The sequence below is a fragment of the Castor canadensis genome, chromosome X, assembly GCF_047511655.1.
Source record: "Castor canadensis chromosome X, mCasCan1.hap1v2, whole genome shotgun sequence".
Taxonomy (NCBI): domain Eukaryota; kingdom Metazoa; phylum Chordata; class Mammalia; order Rodentia; family Castoridae; genus Castor; species Castor canadensis.
Genome location: NC_133405.1, coordinates 129,228,257 through 129,243,546, shown reverse-complemented (window position 1 = coordinate 129,243,546; position 15,290 = coordinate 129,228,257). Strand labels below are relative to the sequence as shown.

Genomic DNA, 15,290 nt, shown 5'->3' with positions numbered 1-15,290 from the left:
CACAGCATTGTTGTTTGCTTCCTCAAGCCAGCAGGAGAGTGTCTCTAGTCTGGTAAGAAGGAATGTTATGGAAGGTAAAGTAATCTTACATAATGAAATCTGTATTTGAAAGTTATGAGAATGACACCTCAGCCCATTTCCACATTTGTCTGGTTGGAAGCAAGTCACAGGTCACTTTGGTTCATTTAAAACTTTGTTTATCCATTAACTTTAGAAATTGGTTAACGTTTCTGTAAGAGGTGCTGAAGTTGCTTTTGCTGAAAAGCACTGACTCCTTATTGAGCCCACAAATTAACTAAAAATAGGAAAAGCTTGGCATCTGTTTCCATTTTGTGTCTGTCTTTGCTCTAAGCCATTCTTTTTACAGTCACTTTACAATCACCTTGGATTCCAAAAAGGACAAAACTGATAATATCTTTATAACAATGAACTGGAACCACTTGGAGCTGCCACCCTGCCAGTGAGGACAATTATCCCAAGAATCTTTTCAAACAGGAATCAGATTTCTCCCTCCTGGTGATAACTTCCAAAACTAGACCAGACCATCTGTGTGACCGAGATTGTGGGCTCTGCCAGTCAGGAACCCACCAGAACACCTACCTGACTAAGATTGCCAGCCCCACTGTTGGGTCTGGAGACCTAAGGCAGATAGATGAGTGAGTATCCCATCCCCCATAGAGAGCACTATGACTCCTGCATCCTGAGAAGGAGTTATAAACCTGCATTCCTGCACCCTGAAGAGGAGATACAGGGTCTGATAGATTTGCCACAGGGCTGATGAGCAAAATGCTCTCAAGATTGTTTCCCCTCCCCCATAAGGGGCAAACAGACCAGTTCATCTAAGAAAGCCCTCCAATCCACAGCCAGTGAAAAGAGCCTACCTAACCCTTACCCAAACCCAGAGTTAAAATGTCCATAAAAGCCCCAGCCTTCACCTGAGCAGAAAGCTACCAGTTTCTGGGCTCTGCTGCACTTCTCTAGCTGTAGCCTTTCCTTTCTCTCTAATAAATCCTACTTCATATACCGCTTTGGCTCACAAATCAACCAACTGCCTCACGAGCCAGTTTTCTGGCCTGTGAAGTCAAGGACCCTCGACACCAGCCTGCAACACTTCAAACCAGCATGTAACACCACCAGTCATGAGACCAACCAGAACACACCTATGACTGGACTATTTAACTATATGCATACCTTTGTCCCCTGTCCCCAGTTCTTTTGTCTATTTAAACCTATAGCTCATGTCTGTACCCAGAAGATGGCTGAGGATGAGCTGAGTGCTTATTCTGCTTCTTCCACGGGCATGTCCCCAGCCACATAATAAACCTCCTTTCTTTGTCTTCACCATGCCTCTTGATTTGGCATTTAGGGGCAGGTGGCTGGACCTGGCATATGGAATCTCAGGAGTTTGTGCCTTGGTTCCAAAACTCTGGTTTCAGCTTTTTATAGATGTTTCTCAGAGCAGAACAATATTAAGATAGCCTTGTTATTTTATGGACATAGAGAATCAGGTTCTAGTTTAACATAGCCCTAGAAAATCTTTCAGGTAACTCTTAGCTTATAGTCAACTTAATCACACACCAAAGCTTTTATTATATACTTTTAAGACTTACTCAGGACCTTCATATGACATTCTGAACCTTTTGATGGTTTGTCCTTATCCCTCTTTTTTCTTTTTCACATTTGGAACAATTTTTGACAATCCCTTTTTTCTTTTACACAAAATCCTTTTTTAATTTAAAAGCTCTCTCTTTTTCCCTTTAACTTTTTTTCCAACACATACGCAATACTTTTCTATATCCTTTCTACTTGTTGACTTATTGACTTTTGTAACTTGTATTTAAAATAACTTTTATAAGAATTTTAAATTTAAATAAAATTTTTAAATTAGCCCTATATTTTTAACATATAGACCCATGAAGAAATGCAATTTTAAACTGTTTATACAATAAGTAACTTAAAGACACATTTGTCAATAGATCTAATTATAAAAGAATTGAATGTAAATTACACTTACCACAAAATGAAACAGATTTAGGTTACTGTTCATATAGTCCTTTTCTTTAGTCCTAAGGGAAAAAATAATTCTTGAATACTTGCATTTAGTTAGACCTGGTTAAAATAGGAACTTTGAAAAACTGCTTTTCTTTCAAGTGGCAGAAAAAAGTGGGGGAGAAAGAACAGAACAAAAGCAGCAAGTTTTACATTAATTTTACAATAAGAATTTTCCTAGTGATGTTTACATACAAATGCATGTATATGCAGAAAGTTCTAAATTAGGCATACCATAAATGTCAATTTAAGTAAGCATAGATTCAAGAGCTCAAGAACATGTAAAAATTAATTCAGTGGCCACAAGTGCATTGGTCAGCTATTTCTCAAAATTCCAGGAGCAGATTAAGATGTGCCTCATTGTGTTTTTTAGGAAGCTTGATAGCTGAAGCAAGAGTCAATTCTAGGGAAACATTTTGAGTCAGTCTTACTGAAAACTTTTAATAAGACTATTGCCATAGCTATCAGATTTTAGCCTCTAATAAGCCAATAATCATAGATGTACAATAATAGACACACACAAAGACACACAAAAACAATTATATTAATTTCTAGTACACTCTTAGCAACTGTCTTTTTTCTTTAATAGACTAGTCAGTTGGAATTCTCCCTAGGGGGCAAGATGGACTTAGGACTTTTCATTCTTAAACTGTTAAGGACTTAGTATTTTCCATGGCTACACAAATTGCAAGAGAGATCTCCCACACACCCTGGTCCTCATACCTTGTGTCACTCCTTTACTACTTGGTTCTTCAAGTTTCGCTGTCTGCAAACACAAATGGCCTAAGCCTCAAATAGCCCCCAAAGAGCTTAAACAACAGAGGAACAAGACAAAGATCACAAAACTTCAGATTTCTTGTCAAAACAAATGGCCTATACAAGTACAAGAAAAGCAAGGTCCAATGTGCCCTATTGGAGAGGTCATCAGGGGGTCCCTCTAAAAAGACCTTAAATTTGTTTCTCCACTTCACCAAATGGTGGTAAAAAGCAGTTGACACTGGCTTAAGTGGAAGGATAAGAAAGGGTCACTGGAATAAAAGTAATTCTAGCAGCTGTGGGGAACCGGTTCCATCCTTCCTCTCCATCCAAGGTCGACTAGCTACAGGTGGCTAGCACCAAAGGATGCATTTTCTCCTGGCTGGCTCACCCAGGCTAAAACCTGAGCATTGGACCCAAGGCCCAAACTCCTGAGATTCCATATGCCAGGTCCAGCTGCCCACGCCAAATCAAGAGGCACGGTGAAGGCAGAGAAAGGAGGTTATTACATCACTGGGGACATGCCATGGGAAGAGGCAGAGTAAGCACTCAGCTCATCCTCAGCCATCTTCCGGGTACAGACATGAGCTATAGGTTTAAATAGACAAAAGAACTGAGGACAGGGGACAAATGTATGCATAATTAAGCAGTCCAGTCATAGATGTGGATCTGGTTGGTCTCATGACTGGTGGGGCCAGCAATCTTGGTCAGGCAGATGGTCTGGTCTAGTTTTGGAAGTTATCACCTGGAGAGAGAAATCTGGTTCACGTTTGAAAGGATTCTTGGGATAATTGTCCTCACTGGGAGGGTGGCAGCTCCAGGTGGAATCCAAGGTGATTATAAAGTGACTGTAAAGAGAATGACTTAGAGCAAAGACAGATACAAGATGGAGACAGAGATGTGAAGCTTTTCCTGTTTTCAGTTAATTTATGGGCTCAAGTAAGGAGTCAGTGCTTTTCAGCAAAAGCAACTTGAGCACCTCTTACAATTCTGCTTTGCTTTTAAAGTAAAGAGCTTTGTTTTTTAAGTAAAAAGATAGTTGAATATGATTACTCTTCTCACACTGAATACTTATGGGCTGCTAGGAGGTCCTTCATGGTCTGACTTTCTGGTTACTTGCTTCTCCCTCTGCCTGAAAGGCTCTTACTTCAGATATCAGCACACCAAAGTTCCAGACACATAGTAGGTACCCAATAAATGTAAGGTGACTAAATGAACACAGGTGTATATTCTACATGTACAGCAAACACTTGACCTTTTTTATACCAAGGAACATATTCTAAGTGTATGGTCTCAACCTAACTCCCCTGCCAATGGAGGGTCCAGAAGGAAATCAATAACATCTTGAGTGCAAAAATGACAGTAGAATCAAAAGCTATAACTGAACTGTAGCTTGTGCTATACAAAATGTGATTCAAGGTCAGCTATCCACTCTTCTAAAAAAAAAGAGTAAGTAATATTTGGTTTACAAAAGCCTGGACAATGCAAGTGCTGAAAGTGTTACCTCTCTGACTCACCACTTCTTGGATTAAGAGCCCAATGTGGTTTATATCAGGTTGATTGTTGATGGAACATTATGTGCACGTATGAGTTCAGTCCTACTGGGGCCAACCCAAAGCATAGATGAGCTTCTTAGGCCAGTGAGCACATTTCCAAGTTATTACTCAAGGTAAAATACATTTGAAGTCAATTAATTTTCAGCTCTTGTGTAAAGAATGACCAGCATGAGTGAGAAAAAAATTATCTTAAAGTATCATCTGGGTTTTCCAATGGCAGTACTCAAGGGTTTTATTATTAATAGTATCTCCACATGAGTGAGACAAAGTAAAGGGAAATTCAACTATTTTTTCTGAATAATAAATAGTAAAAATATAAAAAAATAAAACATGTGTCTGTCATTGCAATGGGTAATGTTGTCAACTTGATTGGGACAAAAGTACTCAGATATTTGATCAAACATTATCCTAGGTGTGCTTGTGAAGGTGTTTTTTGTATAAAATTAACATTTGAATTAGTACACGGAGGAAAACAGATTGTCCTTCCTGATGTGAGTGGCCTTTGTCCAGTCAGTTGAAGGCCTGAATAAGGAAGCAAAGGTTAATCTTTTTTTTGATTAAGAAGAAACTCTTCCTCCCTTACTGCTTTGAGCTGAGACATCAATCTATTCTAGCCTTTGAACTCTTCTTGGGTCTTGAGTCTGCCAGCTTTCAAACTGGAACAATACCATCTTCTCTCCTAGTTTTCAGGCCTTGAGTTCAGACTAAAACTACCCATGACTCTTGCCAAGTGCAGATCTTGAGGCTTCTCAGCTTCCATGAGCATGTCAGCCAATTTTCCTGTCTCCTGAATTCTCTTTCAGTATCTGTTCCAAACTTTACAACTTCTTTCAGGCTTTCAAACTAATTTTTGCTCAATCTCAAAGAACCAGGGCCCAGTTTCAATGAACTCAGTGTCCTGGTCCACCTAGAATCTTTGAAATCTTTTGTCTGAAGGTCTTAGCACTTGCCAGATAGCCCTTTCTGTATGGCTGTGTTTTCTGCCCCTGAATTCCCACCCTAGTTCTAGTAACTGCTCCCTTCTCCCTCTATTTCAGGCTAGGATTGGAGACTGGCTCTAATTGTTGAGTTGTGGATTGTTGCACCATTCTCTGTGCAAATTTTTTGCTCCCCACTCACATCTTCATATACAGTTTCTCTTTTTTTAAACTTTTTATCTGGAAATAGAAATATAGTCATAAGAAACCACAAAAGTAGTACAGACAGATTCAGTGTACCATCCTCCCAGCTTTCTTCAATGATAATATCTTAGACACCTAAGAGTATGTTTATCAAAATAAGGAAATTGATATTGCCATAATACTATTGACTGGACTACAGACTTATTGAGATTTCATGTTTCCATATGCACTCATTTAAAAATATTATCCTCTAAAGTTTTGTCATATGTGTAGATTTGAGTAACCACCACAATAAACAAGATACCAAAGGTTCCATATGAATGCAATCTCTTATTAAACTCTTCTCAAATCACCAAATTTGAGCATATCTTCTGTTGCTAGCAGGACTTCTTAAAGATTTTTGATATTCTGAGAGTGAAGAGGATCTTTCCTTTCATTTCTGGGTCAGGTCCAAGAATGCAGCAAGCCTCCAAGAGAGAGGTTCAGTGTGCCAACTATAGAGTAAAAATGATGGTTAGGCCATTCTTGCAAAGAATATCTGAGACAGTTTTCAGAATGATATGAAAGATAATACGAAGGTTTTATTTTGTTATTTTCAAGTCTAACCATGCATCAAAATCACCTAGGAAGCATTTAAAAAATAAATCAAACAAACAAATGAACAAAAACCAAAACAAAGACTTGGGCTTCATCCCAAGAGATTCTGATCGATTTTGGTCCTTGGAAAGAAACTTTTTGCAAGTTCCTGAGGTGATTTGAATGTGCAGCCACGGTTGAGAGCATCTGATTTTTTGTGTCTTAACTATGAAACCCATTCCTACTTGGCATTATACTTTTTAAAAAGATAACTTCCAGCTTTCCTGTATATTTTCTTTAATTTTTATTACAATTAAATCTTTAATACATCTTGAATTTATTTTTTTATTGTAGGAAGTGAGAAATGAATTAATTTTATTTTTCCCCAGACAGGTATTTTATTGTTCTAATATCATTTATTGAATAAACAATATTCTCACCACTGTTACAAAATGTTATTCTTATGGTTTACTAAATCCCTGAATTGTTTTACTCTATTTCTATGTTCTATTTTCTTGCATTGATCTCTTTCTATTCAGAACAGAATCAAAATGTTTTCATTAGTCATTTGATAGTGCTTTAATTTCTGATGGCAAGGAGACTAGATATTTTTGAGATATTGACTTTTTCCATTTTTTGAAAAAAGATACATCTTTAAATTGATCCCAAGATGTGTGTGTGTGTGCATTTTGAAGTGTTTTAAAGTTTTCTTCATATAGATTCTGTACTACAAATAGGTCTTAAAAATATTTTTAATGAAATGGATGATGGGGTTTGGCACATGCTATTCTTGGCGTATTGAATATTTTAAGCTGAAGGAATTTGCTAGAGCAAATGTCAGAAGGAAGAGGTCTCCCTGAGCTTCCTGTACCCTTCCTCCCTGAGGGTGATCAAACTTAGGAAGGACTTCCTGACCTTCCCTTTAAGCAGGCCATAAGACCCTCAGGTGAGAGATTCCCTCCCTATACTCTAGTACAAAGGAGCATCCTCCTTTCTTAAGACATAAGGACCCAGAGAAGAATCTGAACAAATAGGCCTTGCTAAGTTTCCCCCTATTTTATTACATTTTGCTCCTTCCCCCTTTGCTGTACCATATTTCTCCACAACTCTCCATATTTTATAAAATCTACTACAAAAACCACTCAGGTTGCCAGCTGTCTTGGTGTACAACTATTGTCCCAGCTCTCTGGGAGACTAAAGGAGGATGATCATGAGTTCTGGTCAGCTTGGTCTACTTAGTGAGTTTGAGACCATCCTGAGCTATATAGCAAGATCTCTCTCAACCAAACCAAACCAAACAAAGCATTCAGATGTGTTTCTTCAGGTCTTCATTTTCTTATAATACTCTTGTATTACATAAAACTTACATTAAATAAATTTGTATGCCCAAGACTCTGAGTTCAATTCTCAACACTAAATAAATAAACATTTCTTTTTTTCTTTTTTTGGCTATACTGGGGTTTGAACTCAGGCCTTATGCCACTTGAGCCACTTTTGTACAAATACATTTGTATGCTTTTCTCTTATTAATCTGTCTTTTGTTATGGGGCCCTGGTCATGAACCTAAGATAAATGTAGAAGGAAAGATATTTTCCTCCCCTCCTTGAATCAGCTTCCTACTCACTAAAATTAATGTTTAACTGGAGACAAAAAAAAATATAACTTACCCTTGATTGCAAATGATAAAAATAAACATTTGTCTTCTGTAATTTCTTACAGAAATAGAGAGCTTCCTTACCTGACACAATTAACAAATGTGTTACTTTATCAAGAATTCTGGTATATCACACATGGAATAGGAATTTTCAAAATCAATTACATACTTAAATAAGCAGTCCCTTCTTTGACAACCAGTTGAACTGTCATCATATCAGCCTGATTGCTTCAAACACTCCACACTCACTCTGAGGAAACTTCACTCAAGCTGCAAGGATCCCTACAACCATGAATGCTAATGAAGCCATGACTTCTGCTTTGGGAGGCCTTGCTCTAGTCATGACTGCTCCAGAGAACTTGTACTGATTCTGGGGAACTTCACTTCAGCCATGACAAACCTCAGTGACTACCTCCCACCCCCAACCTTGTGTTGCAACACTAGGCCCCAATGGAAGCCTCTTCTGGATGGTGTTTTATTAGCCATTTCTGGTCTTTGTCATACATAGAGTGAACTGAAATGATAATAATATGAGCAAAAGAAACACTGGACTTCCTGCCCCAGGCACAGCAGCAATCGTTAAAAAGCAGCTGGAGAGTGACTTCTGAGGCTATAAGCCCGTGGGATTCACAGGGCTGTCAGCTGTGGGCTTACTCAGCATGGAGAGGCAGTTGAAGAGTTCCAGAGAGTGAACAGGAACAGAAGACTGCTGAGAACTGAGACTGTAAAAGGAGAGATGCTGTGAAGAGCTGAAGGTGAGATTTGTAAGTCCTACTTGGAAGAGCTCTTGAGAGCTTCCAGGAATCAAGAGTTGAGAGTCCTGATACCTGTAACACCAGCCACTGGGTGTTGGGCTGCTGGCACTTGAAGTCCAGAGCAATAAGTGGCCTGAGTATCTAGAGCTATAAATCTCTGGCTTTGAAAGTGTGGATCAATAAGCCTCTAGTTCTCAAGGTCTAGGCCATAGCCTCTGACTCTGAAAGCCCAAAGCTTGCTCTGACCTGAGCACCTAGAGCTATAAAGCCTGGTATCATTAGCCTCTAGTTCTCAGGGACTAGAGGTTTATAAGCCCAGCCCCTAAACCTCTGGAACTCAAGAACTCACGGCTGCCAACATTAAGGGAGTTGCTTCTTGCCTATTAGCAATATTCATTTGAAGAGAACAAATGGATGCCCCCAACTCAGGCTGAAAAGAGTTTATTGTTACTAGCTTTTCTCCTGAAAGTTAAAAGTCCTGTAATCAGAATAGTCAGCCATGAGATACAGAGAAATTCAAAATTCTGAAACAAATGATGAGAGGAATCAATTTCTAAACTTAAATGTTCCAATATTTTCTAAATATTCACTGACAGATTCAAATTCATTTGTTAGAAGTCCCTTCTCCTTCTTCTGTGTCATTTAAAGGACATGATTTGTTGTTTCCCAAAGAGTTAACATCTTACTTCCTATACAAGATTGAATATAGAATTTTTAAACCTATTGAAATTACCATAACAAGAGGATGAAGGTAGAAAGGAGAAAAATAAAGGAGATGAACCAGTTCGGGTTATAATACATATACACATGGAAATGTCACAAGGAAACTCCTTGTATAGCCATCTTAAACAAAAATATCATTTTTTTTCTTTTATAAAATCAGAGACCAGGAGGGCAGAACAGGTCCTGTCTGTGGGGTTAGTACCAGTAAGAGGGGGGGAGGATCTGGGGAAAAGTAGGAGGTTGAATATGGTGCAAATACTGTGTACATATGTATGTAAATGGAAAAATGATACCAGTTGAAACTGTTTCAGGAATGTGGGGAAGGGGAATAAAGGAGAATGGTGGAAGTGGTGAATTCAAGTATGATATATTTAATATATTGTAAGAACATTTGTAAATGCCATAATATATCCCCAGCACAACAATAAAAAAATAGAGAGGTCTTTCATTAAAAAAAAATAAGAATTTAAAAAACAGAGTTAACATCTTTAAGGTAAGTGGTGAAAATTCTGGAATAGAAAGCAGAACTAACTGCCCAGAAAAGTTTTAGCAATGCTAGGTGGATATACATATGACAAAAGGTGACACCTTGAAATTATGAGGAAAATAGCCGTAAATGAGCAATACTTTGTAAAATGTAATATAGTCAGGAAAAGTGAAACTATTCATGGCTTCTGTATGTGTATATATATTTATGTATGTTTTATGTAGTATGTATACATGTGCATTTATACACATATGTACACAAGGTCTATAATTAAGTTAGAGCATTCTTTGGGATATGAATAGACAGGGTAAATCTTAGGTAATGGTTGTGGGCTATATCACTAGGGAATATTGACATATCTGACTATAGAAAGTTGACTTTAAGTAACTTTTGTTATTAAAGAAAACACTATTGAAGTCATATTGTTTTGGTTTTCCTTGACCTGTAAGCTTTTTACTTAAAAAAAAAGTGAGTTGGCTCATCATATCTAATTATACTTTCTTCATCACAAGAATGTTGGGATGGGGATGTGGCTCAAGTGGTAGAGTGCTTACCTAGCAAGTACAAATCCCTTAATTCAAATCCTAGTACCACCAAAAAACCCCAAAACAAACCAAGAGTGTTTTATCCCCACTGTAAAAAAGTCAACCAGAAGTCTCCCATTTAAACAATGTGATTGTCTGATTACTTTTAAATAACTAACAGTCCTGTTCTAAAAATTGGCCAATATGATTAAGAAATCAGACACAGGCTACTGGGACCTCACTAGTGCTCTTAGGCAATGCCTACACTCCATCAGCAGCTTTCCCCCTTCCTCTAAGATAGAGCCAGCCATTATTTACACTTGCTTTCTGGACAAGCATAATCAACTGATTCTCCTTTGTGCCAGACAGTATTAGCAGAGTACCAAAACATTAAACCAGAACATTCTTGCCTTCTATGTGAACAGCAGGAGGAATTCCCAGGAAGTGTTTAATTTAGTACTTTGAGAGTATGAATATATGCATTTTGATCACAAAGTAAGTTATTTATAACTATGCAAACTATATAATAAAGACTTGGTTTTAAATTCGCAATACTTTCATAACACTAAAATATTTATTAAGATTAATTTTTTGGATCAAGTATTTTTATATTTTCAGTAAGAGCACAAAATACCCTTTATTATTTATATTTAAAGATCCATAACTCTTTTGTTTTTATTTCTTCCAATTTGGGAGGTTGATGTACCTAACAGACTTTAAAGAGCCTTCTCTTTTAAATTTTCTTCAAGCAAAGCAGATTCTAGAGATGAAAGAATATAGGAAACATTTCTGTGGAGCTCTACATAGGAATAAAGGTCATTTAAATTTTCTTACTGTCAAACATCTTGTGTGGTTTAATGTGTTATAAATGTAAAGTGGAAGGTTAATTTTTCTTCCTGGTATATAAGAGCTGGCTTGGCTAGGTCATGAAAATGCAGGACTCATTGTTTAAAAATTGTTAAGAATTTCAAGACAGCAGCAACAGAACTTTAAACCAAACATGGCACCCTTCTAAACACGGTGACCTATGAATCATATACCCCTGAAATGAACATAATATAAGAGAAGCTCTACAAATGTTCAAAATGGAAATGGCCCAGGAATGATCAAAAAAGGAAAAAAAGTTAATAGACTTTGATAAAATTCGTGGTAACTTTAGGACCCAGAATATGATACTCCAAAGTATGATGCTTTGCCATGCTGAGCACTGGAACTGAAGGAAATTGGAATATCTTAGAAGCTGCCTTAGAATCTAGGTCTCTCTAATCTTCCTTTGTTTTCCTTCCTCCCTCCAAACCCAAGGAGGGACTCTCTTTCTGAAGTTACCTTATCTGGCTGAGGGAAATTCTTCCAAAGGAAATGCAATTGTCTTGGACTTCTTTCTGGAATTTTCATTAACTAGGGAAAATTAATCACTGAAAAGGCTAAGAGTCACCATTCCCAGATAGACTTTCCATCTTTCCTTCTAAGGGCAGCTCATAGGGATTACCTGAGAGGCTTTATCTGCATAGTAAGATAACTTTTGTTCATAGTGCAGTTCTGCCTCTCACCTTCCCACTTGTTGGCCCCTCCCCTACAGACCAGAGGGGTCTCTTCTTCTGCCTGCCTGCCTGTGCCTTTTCTCTAAAAATCATTTAGCACCCCTCTGAATTGCCTGCACCCTCATTTCCCTCTCCCCTAATGAAAAGGGGGGAGAAATGGCCCAAACAGTGTATGCACATATGAATAAATGAATAAAGAAAAAGAAAGAAAAGGGATGCTTTGAATCCCTTTGAGATACTGGGCACTCTCCTGTGATTTCTCCATGTGCACAATAAATGTGTGTGTCCTTTTCTCCTTTTAACCTATCGTCAGTTTATTCCAGCACACTTAAACCTTTGGAGGGGGAGGTAGCATTTCCTTTGTCCCCATAGTTGCAAGACTGAACAAAGACCAGCACTGGATAGGATGATTCCTGAATCTTTAACAGGTTCCTCCAACAGATTAAAGAGTATCAAATGCCCACCGTCAGAGGCAGGCCAGAAGACCAGAGTGAAATAAATGTAGCAACCACAGAAATGCATGGTAATAGTAAAAATAGCCTTTTTAGACATATCATTTGGCCATTGATTTATATTCACATAGGTTAATTGTCATATCAATGCTATCAGTAAGATGTAAAAAATGAGTTGCCCAAAAGCACAGATTGCAGAACCAAGACTTTTCAAAGATCTCTGTATTCTATAGAACAAAGGCCAGCAAACTACAGCTATTGGCCAAATCTGATGCCTCTTTCATAAAGTTTTGATAGAACACAGCAATGTTCATTTAGTTATATATTCTCTATGGCTGCTTTCAAACTACAAAGACAGATATGAGCTGTTGTGATGGAGACTGTATGGCCTATGAAGCCTAAAACATTTTGTTCTGTTCCTTTACAGAAAACCTTTGCCAATTGCTGCTATGAAACTATATCATAGTTTAAATGTGGGACTCTGATCTGGTCAAAATGCACCCTTATCCCCCAAGTTGTTACATTCAAGCTGAGTCTAATTTTTTGTTTGTGAGTATTTAATAATTAGCAAATGCCTATGGATGTGTTGCCAGTGATAAAGGGCTGGGGATAGGGAAACTGAGACCTCTACCCAGTTTTAACAGGTTCTTGTCACCATCAGAGAAAGAATTCAGAGATGAGACAAAGTAAGGAATTATGAGGGAGAGAGAAAGATTTTATTACAAAATGAAAATGAAAGTACACACTTGAGGAGGGAGTTTGGACTTCTCAGAGTGGGTTGCATCCCTTGAGATTTTGAAGAGCTTATGCACAAACTTAAATTGAAGGGAAGATTATTTATGAGTCAGGCAGGGAAAAGGTGGAGAATTCTAGACATGGGTTTTGATTTTCCTGGAAGAAAGTTTGCTCCCTTTTCTGTCCTTCTATGGAGTGTCTGGGTGTGTCATGACATCAAGATTTATAATGGGAACAGTCAGTTCTGCAAGGTTAATGAATTGAAGGACAGATGTAGTCTCTATTGGCCATCTTAGTCCCAGCCAGTGTTGAGTGGTCTTATTTCTTTACTTTTTGAGTGGTCACGTGATATCCTGCTGTAATACAGCTTTATTGTATCAGCCTCTAACCATGTAGTTAGCCTCTTTCTTTTCTTTTTCAATGCCTGTCCAGCCTGCTCAGATAGACACTTAAGTTTTTAACTATTTTTTAAATTCTAAATGATGCTCTAGTGACTAGTTTTGAACAATTACTTTTCTCTGAGTAACTTTCAAAACTTGTCAGACTCTTTATCCCTAAACAGAGTTATTCCTAAAGAAATATATATGGGTCAAAGAGTATGCATGTTATAAATATTGTGTTATCTTATATCAGTTAACTGAATTGTACAATTTGTTTAAAATCTGCTGGATGTCAATAGAGAATAGGTTCACTAGGTCATCCCCACCAGTAGTGCCTAAGAATCCCTGTATCTCGTGTTTCCTTGGCATTATCCACCACATCTTAATTGCTATTATTACTGATTCTATACTCTTGAAATCATGATGGCTACCCTCATTCAGGCCTTCATTATCCCTTACCTAGACCCCAAATACATCCTAATCAACCTTCCTGTCTCCAATCCACTATGAATGCTACCTGTTAAGAGGAAAATATGGCCATGCCATACCCCTGCTTAAATCTTGAAGTGTCAACACATAATCAGCAGGTAAGTCCAAATTTATTCACATGGCTTCTTTTATGAAGCCCCTGCTTACTATCTCAGTCTGATTTTGCTTCTTCTAACATTTTACACTCTAACAACACTAAACTATTGCTTTTTTCCACATGCTATTGTGATGATTCTCACTTTCATGTCTTCTAACTGTTCTCCAGGAGGAAACATTGTCCTGTTTCTTCTTTGCTTGTCAACATTTCATATCCTTTAGAAACTTCTCTCGGCCTCCAGCTGGTTCTAGGGTCCCTTTTGTCTACTTTAGTCATTAACTTACTACCTCATTCATACAGCATCTATGGTATATGTGTCTATATGTAAAATCCAACTGAATTCCCAGGAAAAATTCTTTAGTTCTGGTTTTCCTCATTACTTTTTTTTTTTCATTTTTCTCCCCTATTTCCAGTTTCCACTCTATACCCCTGGATTGGTTGAATAATGTCCTCCAATTCATGTCCACTTAAAATCTCAGAATGTGACCTTATTTAGAAATAGGGGTTTTGCAGATGTAAGTAAAGATCTTAGGATGATGTCATAGTGGATTTAGGATGGGCTTTAAGTCCAAGGACTAGTGTCTGTATAAGAAAACAACATAGAAGCTCAGAGGTGATGTAAAGACAGAGACAGAGATGAGAGTGATGTGTGTACACGTCAATGAATGTGGGGGCTAGCAGAAGCTGGCAGAAGCAAGCTAGCTTCTCTCCAGGGGGAGACTTCAGAGTGAGTGTGGCCCTGTTGGCATTGCGGTTGTGGACTTTTGGCTTCCAGAACTGTGAGAGAATAAATTTGTCTTGTTTTGATCCACCAACTTTATGGTAATTTGATATAGCAACTTTAGGAAAGTAATACAACTCCCAATACACATAAAATTGATCCATAATGCAGTAAGTGTGCCCTTTTTCTTTCTTTCTTTCTTTCTTTCTTTCACTGTTTCTTCTTTTTTGTCTATTTTACGTGTATTTTTAATTTTCATTTTTATTATGATAAATTGAAAACGTATACCAAAGAAGAAAAAATATACAGTGAACCCCCATATACCCATTGCTTCACCTTCAATAATCATCATCTTGTTTTAAATCTTCTTTCATCTCTACTTCCACCAACTTCCTTATCTCCTGTCTTATTTTCAAGGTGAGCACAGACTTTTGATCATTTCATCCAAAATTTATTTCATAACATATCTCTAAAAACCAAAGACTCTGTTTTTGTTTTAACTGAGCCTTATAATAAAGTCTGGGTTTTTCCAAGATAAATGGTTCCTAGTATCATTTCTCTGCTTAGTAGATGTAGTGTTGTTCTCCAGTATAAAAAGAAACCTTATTAATTTGGCATTCAAAAGGCCTTAGGTTTTGGTTTAGAATCTGAAACGGTCCTTATTGTCCTCCAAC

The 15,290-nt window shown here is 37.6% G+C and overlaps 1 long non-coding RNA gene across 2 annotated transcripts in view; it reads left to right on the top strand.

The window, feature by feature from the left end:
- Positions 1–15,290, top strand: part of LOC141419873 (uncharacterized) — a 236,557-nt gene that overhangs the window by 203,613 nt on the left and 17,654 nt on the right. For both annotated transcript variants that reach the window (XR_012444593.1, XR_012444592.1), the window contains exon 4: positions 7,778–8,467. This is a non-coding gene — a long non-coding RNA (uncharacterized lncRNA). The remainder of the gene's footprint in view (positions 1–7,777; positions 8,468–15,290) is intronic.